The sequence below is a fragment of the Pteropus medius genome, unplaced genomic scaffold, assembly GCF_902729225.1.
Source record: "Pteropus medius unplaced genomic scaffold, Ma_sr-lr_union100, whole genome shotgun sequence".
Taxonomy (NCBI): Eukaryota; Metazoa; Chordata; class Mammalia; order Chiroptera; family Pteropodidae; genus Pteropus; species Pteropus medius.
In genome coordinates this window covers 3164208-3184285 of record NW_024345872.1, presented here as the reverse complement: position 1 = coordinate 3184285, position 20078 = coordinate 3164208, and positions in this window count along the sequence as shown.

Here is a 20078-nt window from a genome sequence, read left to right as displayed (position 1 = left end):
CTTGAGCAGAAATGCAGAATCAAGCAAACTACTCTTTAATCTGTGATTGTTTTTTACTTCTATGATATACCCAGTACACCAGAAATCAGTGGGAAAATCTCTAACAAAATCCACAGAAACCTAGTACATTTGACCCTATGGCACTGCACTAGTTTAGTGGTTTGTTGGTAATGGATTGAGGCAAACTGCTAAATAGAAATGATTTGTCTTTAAGACATCCCATCTACCTTCATTTACCCCTCTCTTGTTCCTTCGTAGTCATTCTGAGTCACCACACGGGGACTCCCTGACTTCATACTGCATTTTAAGTGCTCTAATAGACACTTCATCATCACCAATGTGGAATTTCACTTAGATTTTCTCCCTCTTCTAAGTACTCCACTACCAAAATTATTCCCCCTCTCTGACCAAAGAATGGCATGTTCTCAAAACAGCTGTTTAGTATTATAAGTAAATCAATTCATTTGAAATTAGTCACATAAAGATGGGAATAAATAATCTGATACCCATTCTCCTTTCTCAGCCTCACCAGAAGTATTTACATTTGGCAATTCGTATAAATCTCAATCTAGTATGATTTCAGACTATGTAACCAAGTGAAGAAATTTCAGCAAGTTAGGAGATAAGTAAAATAGAATGTTTTCTCATGAAGTATGTTAGAGAAGAGAAAACTGTAGCTTATGGGAGAGGCTGAGTAAAGCCAATGTTTCCTTTTTGTTTGTTTCCTTTAGTTATTGGAGCTTGGAGAGTGAACTGACTTGAACTTATTTGTTGGATGAAAGAAAGCAGCCAATAAATGGAGACATAGAGAAATAAAGAAGAGAGATTTGAAAATAGACAGATGAAGATCCTGGAGGAGGGATAGAGTAACTGGGTGGTAGAGAAGAGAAAAGTTCAAGGGCACAGATTAACCTTGCAAAAGAATCAGGTAGAAATAGGTGGAACGATAGGTACATTTGGAGAGGGAAGAAAGAATTGCTGTGGTCCTTTGTCTTCTATAATGTTGCCTGGAGTTAAAATATTTTGCATATATTGAGGTGGTAGGAATGGGAGTAAAGGAGAATCTGAAAAAAAAATGCGATAGGATCTGAAGCAGCAACAGTGGAGGCTGAAAAAGAAAGGTTATCAAGTAACAAAGGATTGCTAATCAATACTGACAACCAAATCAAGGTGAGAAAAATACATATTTAATGGTGCCAAATTATCACACAACATAATCATCACAAACAACTTATCCAAGACTGGACAATTTAAGAGGAGAGGCAAAATAAAGGGATGATTGGACTGATCTAAATGTGAGAATGTGTGGGATAGCTGAGGGAAATGATAAAAAAAGACAAGGATTGGGTGCTGGTGGGAGTATCCATTCTAGGTAAAGAAGAATGTGAAATCAAAAGTGACGAATCTTCTGGAAAAATATGTACTGGAAAGGATTGGAATTCTCAGTAAGGCTAAGGATCTACTTAGAGGTAGAGGTAGAAAAAAATGAAGAAAGAAGTCATGGTTTAAAGTTGCAGAGTTGAAGCAGAAGTTAAATTGTATAGACTTCGGAATTTGCCATATCCTGGTTCGCATCTTTACTTTCTTTATCTACATGTCTGTATTACTTTTGGGTAAATTTACTTGACCTCTCTAACCTCAGTTTCCTCACCTGTAAAATAATGACGATGGTAGTGTTTACTCTAAGAATTGTCAGAAAGAAAGCATGTTATATAAAATGCTTAACACAGTACCTAGTACATAGTATTATTTTTAAATTATTATAATTGTTACATTATAAATTGTTATAAAGATTATTGAAGTATTGTTATAAATGGCAAAGACTTCAGTGTGAACTTTAAATTGGGTTACTGGATTGGTGATTAACTGCAAAACTAAGTGAAGTGTTGAGTGAATCATCTGTATGGTCGCTTAAATTATTTTATTTAGCCAAAAATCATAAACCCCCTCCAGAATCAACTATTAACTCCAAAACTACTAAATGAGTATTATCTCAATATAGCCAGAATTTTGGGCCTATTATAGTGCATAAAAACAGGAAATTAAATGAGAGAAAGAAAACATGACTCACTAAGTCATAAATTTTATTTTTTTCCCTTTGAACTAAGAATAAATTATTTTCAATTCTTCCTCAAACCAATATATTCATGCATGTAAACATTATCATGTCACAATTCTATTGATATGGACTTACAATTATAATCATCTTGAATTTAATGAGTTAGCTGGAAACACATACATTTAAGTCCAGGTACTTAAAAGTCACACACTTATGCCCAGTAGAAAAGTAGGTCTTTTATCTATCAGAGCAATAACAGCTTTTCAGAAAAGAATGGATGTAGACAGGAAAAGGCAGTTCTTAGTGTTACCAATTCAGTTATTCCTACTACTTCCCTTGATTTAATGACTAGTACATGTTGTTTGTAGAGAGCTGATGTAGGTATTCGAATAAAGGAACATCTACTCTGTTTTATGCCTAAAACAGGTAGTCATGACAATGCACTGCAAACACATCTACATATCTGCATATCTACATATACAATGAGAAAGCATCAACTGACAAAAATTCTGTCAAACTGGTTATTTGTCATCATATAGACCATCAGACACAATTTGAAATGAGCCATTACATTTTTCTCAATTCACGGCATTCATTTACAACTGAATGCTTCACTATTGTGCATTAATAGTACACTAAGAGTAGATTTAAATAAGCAAATAAGGAGAAAATTTTATTGGTCCTCTTTAATGAAAGAAAAATAATCTCATTTAATATTTGCAGGCTATGAGCCATATGCATATCAAGAATTTGGATTCTAATTATTAAATCTAGATCACATTACACAGACTGTTCAAAAAAAAGAAAAATAAAAAAGGCTTCTCACCAGTTTATCTTTATATTTTTGCTCATGATGTTTCATCTCCATGAAATTCCCCCTCTCATTTTTGCAGATTGAATTTTATTTTTCCTTCAAGTTCCAGGTTCAATGCAATCAGTCTCACCAATTGCCTCACCAATGAGTATTCATTACTCTTCCTCTGAAGTTCCAAACATGTGCTTCGACATCTCTTATTGCACTTATAACTTACTAGTTAATGTATTGTGACATTTTAGAGAGATGCTATATTCTCCTTACCATACTTTAAATTGTTTTTGATGAATAATACATATTAATCATGTTTTATCCCACAGTGTCTAGCTCAATGCTTTACACATAGTAGGCCCTTGATTATTATCCATTGAAAAGATAATTAAGAACATTTCATTCTGCAAGAATAAAATTTTTACTTTTTTTGTTTTTTTAAAGTATCTTATGATGAGAAATTTATACTTTTACCTTATAGAAGATGCATTTCAGTCTTTTTTACAACACACCTTAAGCTAGAAGCTTATCTCTCTTTTTTTTTTTTTTTTTTTTTTTAGCTTCCCTCTAGTCTTTTCATTTGCCAGGCTGTCAAAATCCTTGCTTGAATTTTCAAGATGATGTCACAGATGTTTTGAGTGTGATCAAAGAGGGGAAAGTATGAAGCCATATTTCATCCATACAGAACTCTTTGTTCAGAATATTTGGTTGATTACCACCTGTCCACTCATAATACCACTAAATGAGATGATATGGCTTATCTGCAGTCAAAGTGACAGAAAACAGGTGAATAACTTTATATGTTGTCAACTCAATATTTTCTCATTGATAATTACCCTAATGTCATTTTATAAAATGGCAGCTATATGAATATAGAAATTAAAAAGAAGTGAGCTAATATCTTAAAATTTCATGCTCTTGTATTTTATTTGCTTTTTCCTCTGTCTGAAAGTTATTTACTTCCAAACCATGTCCAAATATTTATCCACCATGTGTCAAGTGCTCTCCTGTCTATATTCACCCTGATTCCATCAGCCAAAAATGTTTTTTCCCTCTTTTAATTGTCATAGCACTTTAACTGTGTCCCTTATTTCTAATTTAATTTTTTTTTACCTTATATTAAAGTTACTTATATGCATATATTATCTTCCCCACTAAATGGCTCCATGAGGGCACACATGACATGGCTATGTGTGATTTATTTTGTATGCCCCTGGTACCTAGTACAATATCTTACACATAGAAACAGCTCAATAAATATTTGCTCATTGAAAAAATAAATGCTCTGCTTTCAAATAACACATTTTAGGCCTAAAAACATTTAGGGTATTCTTTATTTAATTAATTCATCTACTCATTCATTCAACTAATATTTATCAAGAACCTATTATGTTCTAAGCAATGTTTTAGGAACTCTGAATGTGACAGTAAGCAAAATAAGCCCTTGCTCTCATAGATGCTACATTTTAGTGATTAGAGCCAGAAAATAAACAAATAAATATATAATATACCAAGTTATGATAAATGATGTGAAGAAAAATAAACCAGAGTAAAGGAAAAGAGAGGATTGGTAAGGTACCATTAAAAACAAGTTTGTCAAGTAATGAATAACATGATGGCTATAGTTAATAATCCTGTAATATATATTTGCAAGTTTCTAAGATAGTAGATCTTAAAAGTTCTCATTACAAGAAAAAAATTTAAGTATATGTGGTGACAGATGTTAACTAGACTTACTATGTTGACCATTTCACAATATATACAAATATCAAATCATTATGCTATACACCCGAAATTAATATGTTATATGTCAATTATATCTTAATACAAATAATAAAATATAATAAACTATTTCTTAATAACATTCCTTAAAGATATATCAAAACTCAAGGTTTTATTTAGAAATAAGGAAGCATATTTGGATTCATCAGTTCCAACAAAGTGAAATTTAGATTGAAAAAGTTTTAAAATCTTCATTCAGCAGCACTCAGAAAAAATTAGAAAATATATTCCTGGAATGAGCCAATCCAAAATCCAATTATTAAATTTTAAATATTTTCCTGGAGCTTACCATTCTCAATAAGAGAAAAAAAATATTTTTTGATAATGTGCACATTTAAAAACCAATATGATGGCTTACAAACTAATTTCACACTATTTTAATGAGTTCGAGCTGAAGAAAGGTGAATGTCAATTTAAGAAACATTTTACTTCTCTGTTGAGGAATATTTTTCTTCCAATGAGTTCAAAGGACTCTATCTATATTTCAAAATGTAGGAACTAGAGAATTTGGATTAATGGCCAGGTACAGGGTTTCACTTCAAGTACTTGAATTTATAAAGACCATGTTTATAGTTCTATGTAGAAACATTTTATCAGAAAATATATATATATATATTTTGATAATAATTTGATGATAATACTTAATCTATAAAATCTAAAAATTACTAAGTTCCTGTTAGAAAATATAAAGCTAATGCAACTCAAACATGAGCTTTAATACTTTGCATATGTGAATTGGACAGGTGACTTAACAAATACTGACAGACACTGGTGATTCTAGTAATGAACAGAGAACTTAATTTAAATCAATTTATGTTTTGGTTGCTTTTATGTAATCTTTGCTAAATCCTGCTTTCATCCTTATTTAATCCTTTAATCAACAGCCTTTAAACTATTATACTTGGCATTCAAAGCTTTTTACAATCTTTTACTACTCTAACTATCCAATTTTAATTTTTTTCTACTCCTCATTATTTTTTCTAACCTTCATTATTTTCCCCAGACTATTCCACTAGCGTGTCAGGATAATGCCTGGCTCTGCCTTCATTTAGAGTGTTTATCTTACACAAATCCTACTCATTTTTCAAATTCTAGTTCAAGACTTTATTCTTTTATGAAGCTTTTCTTAATTATTTCAGTCCTCATTAATTTCATTTTTTAAAATTCTTATAGCATTTAATATAGTTAGTATAGCACTTAGTATGTAGTATATAATTCAATCTTTATATATCAGCTTGTATTGGAATGACTATATGTGTGTTCATGCAATGAACGTTAACTGAATATGCCTTTGAAATGCCTGCATTGTACTATCCTAGGCAGACACTCAAGATAAGAAAATACATAAGATATGGCCCTTTTCCCAAGAAGCTGACAGATTTTGAAGGAAGGAGGCAGACACACAAAATGTGAGAAGTAATATTGAAAGATTAGTTCTATAATGACACAGGCAACCAATTAATTTTGCATTAGAGAAATGTGTGTGATGAGACAGAGAAGATTTTACAGGAAATTAAACATGACCTAGGCTTTAAAGAATAAGTAATTTGGGGGGGGTTGGTAAGGTAAGTAAAGCTATTATAGTTTTTACTTCCAGGAACAACCTACCAGATGAACTCTCAACCCCAAGTTAAAAACTGTAAAACATGGTTATTCGGGAAACTACAAATAGTCCCATTTGACAAAGCAGTGTTTTCCAAAAACATGACCTATGAGAGATTTTTATGCAGGGTGTTAAGAGGTGTGCTTCAAAAATTGGTTTCACAGTCAAATAAATTAGAAAACAACTGATTAACATTAAAAACTCTGAAAAAAATACTGTAACGAAGATGTCTATTTAACATTAATTATTTTTCAGTGCTTTTAACACACTAATATGTTGCATGCATTTCTGAGAAGGGACTATAGTATGCAGTACTTCCCAAACTTACATGACTTTGGAAACTTTTTTCCCCAGAGCTAATGAAATTAAGGTTCTATAGAAAATTCATTAGAAAAAAATTGACTACAACATAACTTTCATTGTGAAAGAGGTGAGAGCAGTGAATGATGTAGCTAGAAACAGAGCTGGGGTCAGATTTCGAAGTATCTTAAATGACTTTCTAAGGATATTAGACTTGTTTTTTTTTTCTATAGGCAATAGAGAAACATCAAATATTTTATAAAAGGGAGTTTATAATCAGACATGCAAAAAGATACATCAGGCGGCAAAATAAAGAATGATTTCGAGGGAATAATGTTTGGAAGCAAAGATATCAGTTGAGACATTAATGTAATGGGAAATAAGATGAGGGCATGCACTAGATTAATAGTAATGACAGTAATGTTGGTATTGTCTCAGCTGAATGGTGATTTATTTGAAAACTAATGCTATGTTAAACATTACATTTCTTACACCCCTGTCCCCCAACCATAAGATCTAGATGCTGAGAATGTCAGAAATGTTTTGTTGTTGTTGTTGTTGTTAATGCATGTTCATTAAATATCTTCTGGGTGTGACATGTCTGGGCTCCTGGGGAACACTGTACAGAAAAGAAGTTATTCTTTAAATCAAGACCTCTAAGTATAAACTTTATTTTTAGGTGGTTATTCTAAGACTATTATAAGATCCAGCCTCTAATCCTGTTCCAGTGACTCCCACCTCCTAGTATTCACACTCTTGTATAGTCTCAAATTATACCAGGTTTAATCTGAGCGACTAGCAGAACATAGCAGAAATGGTGGATATGTCACTTCTGAGATTAGTTTTTAAATCTTTCTTGGCTATTCATACTATTTATCTCTTGGATGACTCATTCTGGGGGAAGCCAGCTGGCATGTCATTAATAACCCTACAGAAAGGGCCAGATGGTAAGAAATTGAAGTCTCAGCCAACAGCCATGTGATTAAACTTGGAAGTAGGATCCATACAAATAGTGAGCATAAGAAGCCTAGAGAACCTGTATAAATATCCACTAAAATACAGTTTAAAACACAAATGTGTTATCAGAAATGAAAAAAAAATGTTACCATAGTAATAAAAGTGTCAATTCAGTAAAACATAGCAATTGTAAGTGTGCATTTGCCCAATAACAAAGCTTAAAAATGCCTGAAGGACAAATGATAAAATTAAAGGTAAAAATAGACAATTCCTCATAGTTGGAGATTTTAACCAGACTAAAAAATTCAGCAAAAACTTAGATCTGAACAAAACTGTTAATCATTTCAATTTAATTGATATTCATAGAATACACACAAAAATGGCAGAATACACATTTTAACAAGTACACATAGTACCTTTCCATACCTATATAGTCAATTGATATTTGACAAATGTGTCAAGGTAATTTCAAGGAGAAAAGATAGTCTTTTCAATAAATGATATTGGGACAACTATATAACTATATAGAAAATAAATGAACCTTGACTCATTACACACCAAAGACAAAGATTAACTCAAAATTGATCATACATCTAAATGTAAGAGCTAAACTATTAAACTTCCAGAAGAAAATAAAGAAAATTTTTGTGACATTAGGTTAGGTATAGTTTCTTAAACAGGATACCAAATATATATATATATGATATATATACTCCTTATATGCATATATCTTATATATATTATCATACATATTAGATATATATCTTATAAAATACATTATATATATATATATATAACACAAAATATAAAGAAATAAATATAATGAAATAGACTCCATGAAGATTAAGAAAGTTTTCTCTTTGAAAAACATGATTAAGAAAACAAAAAATAAGCCACAGCCTGGTAGTATTTACAAAACATATATCTGACAAAGAACATATAAAGAACTCTTACAACTCAAGAACAAAAAGACAAATGACCCATTTAAAAATAGGCAAAAGAACACCCCATTGACACCAATGGACATATCTTCCAGACAAAAAATCAACAAGAAAACAATGTACCTAAAAGACACACTAGATCAAATGGATTTAATATATATTTGCAGAATCTAAGGAACAAAAATAACAAACTAATCAAAAAACAGACTACAAATATAGAGGACAATCTGGTGACAGCCAGAGGGGAGGGGGATTGGGACCTGGGAGAACCAGGTGAAGAGTTAAAGAAGTACAAATTAGTAGTTGATAGGTGGGCACAGGATGGGGTGTATGGCATAGGGAATGCAGTTAGCACTAATGTAATGGCTAGGTGGAGAGCCAGAGGAGAGAAAGAGCAATTAGGGGGATCATTTTATTAAGTATGTAAATGTCTAACCAATGTACTTTATACTTGAAACCAATAATAAAATAAAATTTAAAAAATTAAAATAGGCAAAGAGTGTCAATAGACATTTTTCCAAAGAAGATATACAGATGGGCAATAAGTACATGAAAAATTTTCATTGTTACTAGTCATTAGGTAAATGCAAATCAAAACTGCAATGAGATACTACTATGCATGCAGGAGGATGGTTATAATAAATATGATGAAGAATAACAATTGTTGATGAGGATATGGAGCATTACCAATGGGAACATAAAATGATGTATCTATTTTGGAAAATAGTCTGGCTTTTCCTCAAAAAGTTATTTACAGTTACCATATGACCTAGCATTCCACTCCTAGGCATTTACCCAAGAGAAAGGGAAATATATGCACACAAAAACATATATGTGAATGTTCATAGTAGTTTTATTTGGAATATTCTAAAACTAGAAATAACCCAATGTCCATCCACATATGAATAAAAAATAAACTGTGGTATATCCATAAACTGGAAAACTACTCATCAATAAAAAAAAGTGAACTACTCATACATACAACAACATGGACAAATCTGAAAAATATTATGGTAAATCTATAGTTCATAACCAAGAGCAATTTTGCAAATAATTAGCAATATCTAGAGACATTTTTTTTTATTTTCACAACTGGGAGTGCTATTGGCATCTAATAGGTAAGGGGCATCCTAAAAAGCATGGGATAGTCCCCCATGACAAAGGATTTTACAACCTAAATGTCAATAGTCTCAAGGTTGAGAAACCCTGGGCTAAGTGAAAAAAGTCAAACATAAAATATTAAATATTCTATGATTCCATTTTTATGAAATTTTAGAAAAGGCAAAAGTAGTGACATAAAACAGATAAAAGGCAAAACTAGTGACATAAAACAGATAAATGTTTTCCTGGGGCCAGGGATTTGGAGAGGGACTCAAGTTAAAGAGACATGAGGAAACTTTTTAGGGTGATGGACCATCCTATGTATTGATTGTGGTAGTATTTACATAATTGTATTCAATTACAAAAATTCATTAAAACGTGTACTTAAATTTGATTGTAAAATTATTACATGCATATTAGTCACGCTTTAAACATAACGGTATTATGATGTTGAGGGAGAAGCACTGAAAGAGAAAATAAAGGAATTACAAAGATGAGCTTTACCAACCTTACTTATATGATTGAGAACTGACCTCTAACTGCATTGACACTTCCACGTCACTGATCTGTTATTCAGTAGAACATACTATCAGGGTACCTTAGTATCTTGAAAATAATTAAAGCAGTTTCCTACTGGGTTTTAGAAGGGACAGTGAATAATATTCTTCTAGATTGTTTTTCATTCTTCAAAGAATATTCCTATTAACAGCAAATCTGGTTCAAGATTATTATATCAACTGAGAATTTTTGAGAGATTATTCACTATGGCAGGTGGAGTGTTACACATAGTACTTTTTTATGAATTTTTATAACTTTTCTATAGATTTTTACTGATAAATGAATGACACCTTTCTTGGAGTTCTTGAGATGAATTCATTCATTTGATATTCTGGGAACGCTGGAGCTCTCTTCATAACAGAGGCTTATATTTGCTCAATGGCTACAAAAGAAACACCTATTACACTTCCTTAAAAATGCTGCTTTGACTGTGAGAAGTGAAGAAGGCAGTATTATTAGTTGATGAAATCTGATTAACAAGAGGTTAGAGTTATTTCTGCTTCTGGAGTTAAGTCAGAACTTTTCTTTCAATTTAAGTCTTATTGAGACAGTTATAGGAATAGACTCTTACCTCTGCTACTTTGAAAAAAAAGTTGTTTTTCCCATATGTCTCATTAAACCCTTCAGGGGGTGGAAATCATCTTAGAAGTATTGAAAATCATTACATTCAGCTCTGTTGAGGTTTCTTATGAAGGCAGAAAAATACATAACCAGGTTGACCCCAGAGTCCCTGGAGGCTCAAGATTTCTGTGTAAATCCTGCCAATCCTACTAAAACTAGTAAGAAAAGGGAAAACAAGAAGAGGCAGAAAGTTCTTTTCAAGTGTTTAAACACTGAAAAATAAGAATCTTTAATGTTGACTTAGAAAATTGCTTAGATTTACCACACTCATTCAAATGAAAGTCTTTCAGTGCTAACAGCCTACACTTACAGATCTCTCAGATGCCTTGCATGACCTTCTAGGTCTCATTTATATTGATGTGACTCTAAGGTCTTTAATTTGGGGCTTCCAAAAAAAAAAACACTCTGGGATGATGCCACAGCTAGGAATATTATCAAGTAAGCTAGGATGGCCAGTCTAATGATATAGAGCTAGCTTTCAGAAGTTGACTCATAGTCATATCTTAGCACTAGTTTGAGTCACACTAAACTAGTAAAGTAATTAGTAAATAAGAAAATATGGACTATTATATCTTGGCTTTTATTCAGTTTCTAGAAATCCACACAAATTACCCAAGATCTTTCCAGGAAGACCTTCCCTAGGATCCAGGGCTGACAAAAACAATACTGGGTTGAGTTGCCCCACCTTCCCTGCTCCTTCCACCTCCATCTCCTGCCTTTCCATGTCTGCTTGGTGTGGTTAGAGGAAGAAGAAAAAAAAGCTAGTAGCTAGGATGTGGAAGGAGACTCACTTTGGAATAGTAGGAAATGAGAGTTTGGGGAAAGAGAATTCAGAATTATTTAAAAATAGAATACTTTCAAAATATTATTATTAATCAGAAATTAGATTATATATGAATGGGTATTATGTACCAGACTATTTAGTTACCATTCAAAGCATCTTGCTATAGAAAAAGTATAAGAATTGCCTACATCATCATATATAATAGTGGTACTGAGCAATATTCAATTTTAAATTACACAATTTTGATACCTTGAGTAGCTCCAACTACCCTAATCTTGCATAGCAATAGCGAACACAGCCATGGAATGTTTCTGTTCATGTGATTTCAGTGCATTGAATATGCCAGACATGGAAAAGAAGGAAAGTTCTTTGGAGAATCAGACATAATTTGAGATGTCTAGATGAGCCATTTTTTGTTTGTTATCCATGTCCTCTACTCACATTCTCTACCTTTTGAACAACTGTTCTCTCAAAACACCAAGAATATGTTGCTCTATCACCTTGTTAATGGTCCAAACCAAGTATTTGCAATTCTCTCTCCTTTCTATCTCCTATTCGTGTTCTTGTTATCTCTCTCTCTCTCTTTCTCTCCCTCTCTCTCTTTTTATTTTCTTTTCTCTCATAAGTCTTTATCATCCCCTAGATTTTCTTCCCACAGACCCTTACTCTTAACCAGGCATTATACACAGAATACAGGGATCTAAACTTAATACATACTTACAGGTTTGATAGGTGAGGCAACCTAACGCGTTTTAACACTATTCAAGAAACAGCTTGTCTTTCTATCCCAGTACATTTATTTTTTACAAGAATGATTCAAAAGCACAGGTTCCATTTAGAAAGTTACTCCAATTTATCCTACCTGTTCTCAAACCTGCCAACAAAAATTCAGCATTCTCAAAATATTTCTGAGAGCACAGGCAAGTATTTATTGGCACAAAAAGCAAACTTCATCTCCAGATGTGACTGCAGCACTATAAGAGATTCCAATCCTGTCTCATTAAGCCATAAATTGAGTGAGAACATTCACTTTCTGCATAACCCTACAGTCTACCATTCGAAATAAAATGAGGTTGTTGTATATACACACTCAGATATTTTTCAGTGAGCAACTAATCCCCTAAATTGCAAGAAAAAAAAAATGGCACTCAATGAAAGGACAATTCAGTTACTGAGAAAGAATGTTATAAAAGCAAAACTCAAAAAGAAAAAGAAAAAAGCCCATTTGGAAATGATGTTTTGATACTGAGTCCATTAGCTGTCAATTCTCAATCGTGCTCATACCAGATTTGAGAAACTCATAGATGAGATATAGAAAGTTGATTTAACATCATAACAAACATACTACTGCAGAGCTTTGGGTTTTCTTTTTTAATGTCAAATAATTATTGCAGTCAATTTTTACAATTGTCTGTGCCATTTATTTTGACACCTAAGCATATATAGCTCATATTGCTATTTAATTGTTCAATATGGTTTGTTCATTTTTTGTACTTATATTTTTATGTCATATAGACAAAGCTTAACCCTGTGTAGTCCATAAATCCCATATGGGCATGTTTAATAAATAATAATCGAGCTGACCTGAATTTAATTGGGGGGACAATAATATAGATAATCCCCAGCTCATCCCTATTTGGCATTTTGATATGTTTTTGTATTTCTATTTCAACAGGGATCTGACTAGGATATTAGGACTTTGCATAATTTCAGATAATGAAGTCACACTGGGAAGAGCTTATCTGGAAGAAAATGGAAAGCAACCCAGTTTATTCTTATGCTGAGGACTATAGCAAGGAACCAAGAAGAACCTTAGGGTCTTTTGAAAATTACAAGCTGTATGACTCACATCTTCCCCAGGAAATGGAAAAATAAATCACTAGGCTATTTTAAAAACTTCTCCTGACCACTAAAATAGATGGGAGTGAGGGTGGCAAGGAGGTAGGGGGAGTAGTGTATATACCCCTGGATTCCCTCCTTTCCAACTGCCCCTGAGCAACAGGCTGAATTAGAAAAAGGGAGAGTTAAAATATATTATGATAATATAAACAAAGAAACTAGAAAAAAAAACCAGCATATTTGTTCCCTGTTCCAATTATTTAGAGGAGAATTTAAAGATTTGCTTCTGATAAGCCTTAATACAGTAACTGATAGTTAACTCTTTCACTGATCCCATACCCATCTATCACTTGCCACACACAGACAAGCAAAATCTTCATGAAAACCATTGCTAGATTAATTGTAAGGCACTGCTTTTGGCATGTCGCTCCCCTAAAAGGACATCATTTGCCTGTAGGATCAAGTTGAAACTAATCAACCTGGCATTCCAGGTCGTCTACCAACTGACTCCACCCTGCCAATTCATCCCAACCCCTCACTAATCCTCAAGATGATCACTGACCCCAGTTCTGTCAAACTGGCCTCCTTACAATCACATACCATACCTTCATCCATTCCTCTTCCCTATGTCTAAAACAATTTTTTTTCTACCATTCGAAACCCAAAATGTCCTTCTTTCAAAGCTCTATGTTCAAAGATTTATCTTCTCCATAATTTCTGCATAATCTAACCCCATCTCTCAATAACCATTCTCTTATTTGAAATACCTATAGCATGAATATGTACGTTTGTACCAAATGACTTCCGCATATCTTAATGTCCTCAAGTGTATGACTAGCTTCCATAATTATATTCTAAGCAAAAGACTAAAGATTTTTTCAGTCATCAGCAGTATCATTTAACATGCTACTCAAGATATATATGTATCTTAACATTAATAATTAATAAGTAGAAACTTGTTTTTAAGCCAATTTAAAGTCAATTTGACATGGAAATGCAGGCTTCTTAGAATTCTCTTTTCTGTACATAGTTATATAGCCATTTAAAATGCCCAAATACCTTTACTTGCTTCATTTTTCTAAGATGAACTCATTTTCATTTTACTTTCTTTTTATAAAGAAACTTTTCTTCATGTTCTGTTTTTAAAGTTTTGTCTTTTTGCTTTTTGTTGTTAGTATGGCACTAATGAACAACCATCAGGCCCAATATGTCCCGATTGAGGTATTTCAGTTTAACTTTTACACACATCTATAGCTCAGTAGCCTAGACTGATGGAAGAGGAAGGTCTAGCCCATCAGGAGGCCTCAAGAAAAATATTCTATTCTTTAGAATTGAGTTTCACAGAGAGAATCACTTTCTCTCTCACTTGGATATAAGCTCTTCTTGGAGCCTAGAGGATGATTCAAAACAGATAGATGTTTTTTCTCTTCTCTATTATTCTTTACTTAGACAGGTAAAGAACAGCTGTTTAAATTCTTTTTTTATTTTTTTTCAACCAAATATTTTCCAAATCACATTATTTCATTTTATCTCTTCTGGATATTTGGAATTCCAATCAGGGGGAATGATTATATTACACTCTTAAAAACGAAAGTCATTCATTTTCTTGTCTCTTTTAGCCAGAGTACTGCGTGAAGAATTTAAAATCCGTAAGGGCAGCGAATTGACATTGCAGACAGAGACCAAGATGGTATAATTTTTAAGGGCAGGAAAATTTCCAGAAACTCTGAAGTTTCAGTCTGATCTATTTGCTGATGCCAAAATTTTACTAGCCAATTCATTGTCCTCTTTCTGCATACACCTATAAAATTTAAGTCTTTGAGAGCATTAACAGATGAGTCATGTACACTATCATTTAGATTGGTTTATTAAATTTTCTTCTTAACTAATAACTAGCTATGCATTGTGAGAATGGAATTTGTAATGGTGTATTCTCTTAACTAGACACTCTAGAAGTCTCAGAATCAGTTTGGATTAGCTATATTAGTCTTATCTTCCACATCATTCAAACAAACCATGTATTTTTTAAAAATCATTTGACTCTGTGCCTTTATCTGTGCTATTTCCTCCTCCAAAGATTTCCTTTTATACAGTTGTACCATTTTTTCATGATCCAGCTCATGCACTACATCCTTCAAGAAACTGTCTCTGCATATTTTACCTGGTAACATGCTTTATTCATCCTTCATTTATTATTTCAAATGCTACCTCCTTTATGAAGCATTCTCTGACTTTTCCTAGCAGCTATAAGTACTCTTTTTCCCTAAGCTCCCACACTATAACTTGAATTCCACCCTAGCATATCATTATTGAAATTATTATGTGCTCCTACCCCTATAAGACCGTGAGTTCCTTTATGGCATGGACTGGACCTTATTTATCTTTGTTCCCCAGCCTATTTCACCCAAAAATATTCAATATTTTATGAATGAATAAGTCACAGGATTAGCCTAAGTAAAAAATTAAACAGTATCTGAATTCACTTCTATAGATCAGATGGTTACTTCGTCTTAAACTATGAAGACTACCTAACCACAAGCATGTATTTTATCAAAGTAAAAAAGCAGAGCACTTAGCTGTGTGTGGAAATGTCAAATTAAAAGGGTTGGTATTTTGTTAAACTGACAGTGAGTTGCTAAATATATTTCTCATGTTTGACTTTTAAAGTCACTTTAAGGCATCTTTTCCTTATCTTAACTTTGAGAGTTAAACAAAGGAGACGGAGAACAGTGATTGTGAAATCAGACTCATTCACTTATTCATCGAATATTTATCAAATATCTACAATTTACAAATCTACTATAGTGAGCTAAACAGAAATAGCCCCTCCCTACCCTCATGATCCTACTATCTAATAAGGGAAAAGAAAAATTAGAAATAGATATCAGCTAATGATGATTTTATAAAGAAAAAAATTATCAGACAAGATGATAACAAGTAATGAGAAAAAGACGTGGCTATTTTAGATAAAAAGGCATCTTAGAGATAATATTTGAGAAAAATCCTAAAGTAGAGAATGAATATTGTTACCACCTGGAGGCAAGGAGCAGGGTCAACAAATGAAACATTCCAGGATGATGGAAGAACTTGTTGTATCCCAGCAACAGCAAAGAAGCCAGAGTAGCTGAAATGTAGTGAACCAGGGAAAGCTTGGTAAAAGATGAGGTCAGAGTAGTAGCAGGGATCCAGGTCTTATAGAATCTCATAGGTCATAGTAAGTTCTTTGGACTTTATTCTAGGAATGATAGAAAGGCATTTGAGAGTTTTGAACAGAGATACTACATAATTCATTTTATATATTTTTAAAAAGTGTCTTAGTCAGCTCAGTCTGTCATAACAAAATACCGTAGATTGGGGTTGCTTAAACAGGAATTTATTTATCACATTCTGAATACTGGAAATCTAAGTTCAACATACCAGCAGGGTAGTGAGAGCTCTCTTACTGAATTTCAGAGAGCTGCCTCCTTGCTGTGTTCTCACATGGGCTTTCCTCCACACATATGGGTGGATAAAGAGAAAGCAAGCTCTCTGGTGTATCATCTTATAAGGGCATTAATACCATAATATGAAACTCATCCTCATGATCTCATCTAAGCCTAATTACCCACCCCCCCCAAATCCTCATCTTCAAATACCATTGCATTGAGAGTTAGAATCTCAACATATAAATTTTAGGGGAACACCATTCAGTTAATATCAGAAAGCTTAATCTCCCTGTTGGGCGGATAACAGAATATTGGGGACAAAAGTGGAAACGAGAACTAGCCAGAAATCTGTTACAATAATCTAGGTGAGAAATGATCGTTGTTTGGACATGGTTAGGAGTATTGGCAGTAGTAAAAAGTGGTGATATATTAGATAGATTTTGAAGGTAGAGCCCTCAGGATTTTCCAATAAGCTGTATATGGGTTATAGAGAAGAAATAGTCAAGAATGACTCCAAGGATCCTGTCCTAGACAAGTCGTCAATATGGCTCCATTTACTACAATGGAAAATACAAGGGAAAGACAGTTTAGATGGGAGAGGGTGAAATCAGGAGCTCAATTTTGAGCATGCTAGGTTTAAGCTGTCATGCATGTAGTGAAATATATCAATCTGGAGCTCATGTAACAGGTCTACATTGAAGATATAAATTTGGGTGGCATTAGTGTGTAGATGATATTTAAGGCCAATGGATAATATCAACTCTGGAACAACGTAGATATAAAGAAGAAAATAGGACTAAGGATTGAACTCTGGGGCACTCCAACATTTTAAGAGGTGGGAGTAGAGAAGAAGAATCCATGAAATAAAACAGAATGAACAGCCAGCGAGGCAACAGAAAAACAACAGCAACAACAACAAAGAAAAAAAAAACAATAAAGTAGTATCCTATAAGCAAAGTGAATAAAGGATATCAAATTGGAAGAGGTGGTAATCTGTGCCAATGTTGCTGAGAGGTCAAGTAAATGACAGCTGAAATTGACCATCGGAGTTGAGCCTTATGCCCTTTACTAATAACAATTATCAGAATATAAATGAACTTGATTAGCAGTAGCCACCTTCAGAGCGAATTTAAATGAAAATAAGATAAAACTGCAGGTTAAATAAAAAAGAGAATTTTATCCTACAATAGTTTATGGAACATTAAACATGAACACAGCAAATTTGTCTCAAAAGTCTCTGATAATCTATAAAAAGAAATGGGTAATGATTTAGGGCTTCTGGTGGAAGAATTATTCAAAGATAAAAATCTTCAAGGAAGTATAAGTTAGATTGTCTACAGATCATTTTAAGCTATCAGGAACCTTTACCTTTACTATCCTTTATTCAAAGTAATAGATTTTACAGAATTGCCAATTAAGACTGTAGTTCACTTTTATAGATCTCTTTATGCATGAGATTTATCTCACATTTAAAAAGGTGGGGTTCAGTGTTAGAAGCAAATGAAAGATTATACAGTGGTGTGCATAGAAAGAAGAGAAATAATATAACTACTGGAGTATATTCTTGATAATTGTTCAAAATGGGAAGATGCCAAGCGTGGAATGACTACTTCAACTCCTACCAAGAGTAAATGCATTTGCAATTTTTTGGATAATAGAGATCATAGAGATTTTAAATTAAAATCAAGTATCTCCGTTATACTTGACTGAATGTTAGTTAAATCTATTGTTTTGAGTCAGTATAATACAAGTGAGGTTAGACACAGACAAGATTCTTTTATTCATAGACCAAACATAATAAACTTAAGGTCATAAAGTCATAGAATGTTTTTACAGTTGTATGTCTTCTTATTAAGAAGAGACAAAGTTCCACAGGAATTATTCAAATAGAATTTGTTTAAATAAACGCCCATCATTTTCTGAAAATTCAAGTGGTATTTTTGCTGGTGGAATGAATTTCTCCTCATTGCAAATTTTCTGTGCTGATCTTATTTTCACCCAAGTGTGAATTATGTCCAAAGAAAATATTGCCATACCCATCTGTTTGGTAAACTAAATAAAACCTTATTTATGAGTTTTACTTAATGTAAGACATACAGATTCTCTGTGTGTCTCATGAAATCTAAGGTTCTGGCTAGGTGATTTATCAAATAAGAAATGTAAATGACTAACAAAGTCATTTTTTAAAAAAGGTTAAACATTACCACGTACCTATTAGAATGGCTAAGATCCACAAAATTGACAACACCAAAATCTGGTTAGGATGTGGAGCAATAGGGACTCTCATTCATTACTGGTGGAAATGCAAAATGGTGTAGCCACTTTGGAAGACAGTTTGGTAGTTTTCTACAAAACTAAACATAGACTTATCATATGATCCAGCAACTTTATTCTTCAATATTTCCCAAATGAGTTGAAAACATGTCCACACAAAACCTGCACATGAGTGTCTATAGAAGCTTTATTCATAGTTGCCAAAACTTGGAAACAACATGTTACGCATGCGTTTCTCCAGTTTTTTTCAGTATCATTTGTTGAGGAAACTATCCTTCTCCTACTGGGTGTTCTTGGCTCCCTTATTGAATATTGGCCTTAAATGCCAGGATTTTATTCTGGGCTCTCTATCCCATTCTTCTGATCTATATGTCTATTTTTATACCAGTACAATGTGTTTGTATTGCTGTGGCTTTGAGGTATAGTTGGAAATCAGGAAATGTTATACCTCCAACTTTATTCTTTTTTCTCTCAGGATTGCTTTGGTTACTTGGGGTCTTTTGTGGTTCCACTCAAATTTTAGGATTGCTTCTCCTTTTTTTGTGAAAATCATATTTGGTAATTTATGGGGGATTGCATTGACTCTGTAAATGGCCATTTTAATAATATTTATTCTCCAATCCATTTACACAGGATGACTTTTCATTGTTTTGTGGAAAGAAATTGTTCAATATCTTTCAGCAGTCTTATAGTTTTCATTGTACAGGTATTCCACTTCTTTGGTTTAATTTATGCCTATATATTTTATTGTTTTTGACAGTATCATAAATGGGATGGTTTTCTTTATTTCTTTAGCCAAGATAAGGAAAAAAAGATATAGTATAGATACACCATGTAATATTATTCAGCCATGAAAAAGGAAGATATCGTGCCATTTGTGAAATGGACATTGAGTACATTATGTTAACCAAGATAAGTCAGACAGAAAATGACAAGTACTGAATGATACTGTCTATATGTAGAATGTTTAAAAAGAAGTCAAACCTGTAAAATAACAGTACAATGTTGGTTACCATGGAGTGGGAGTTG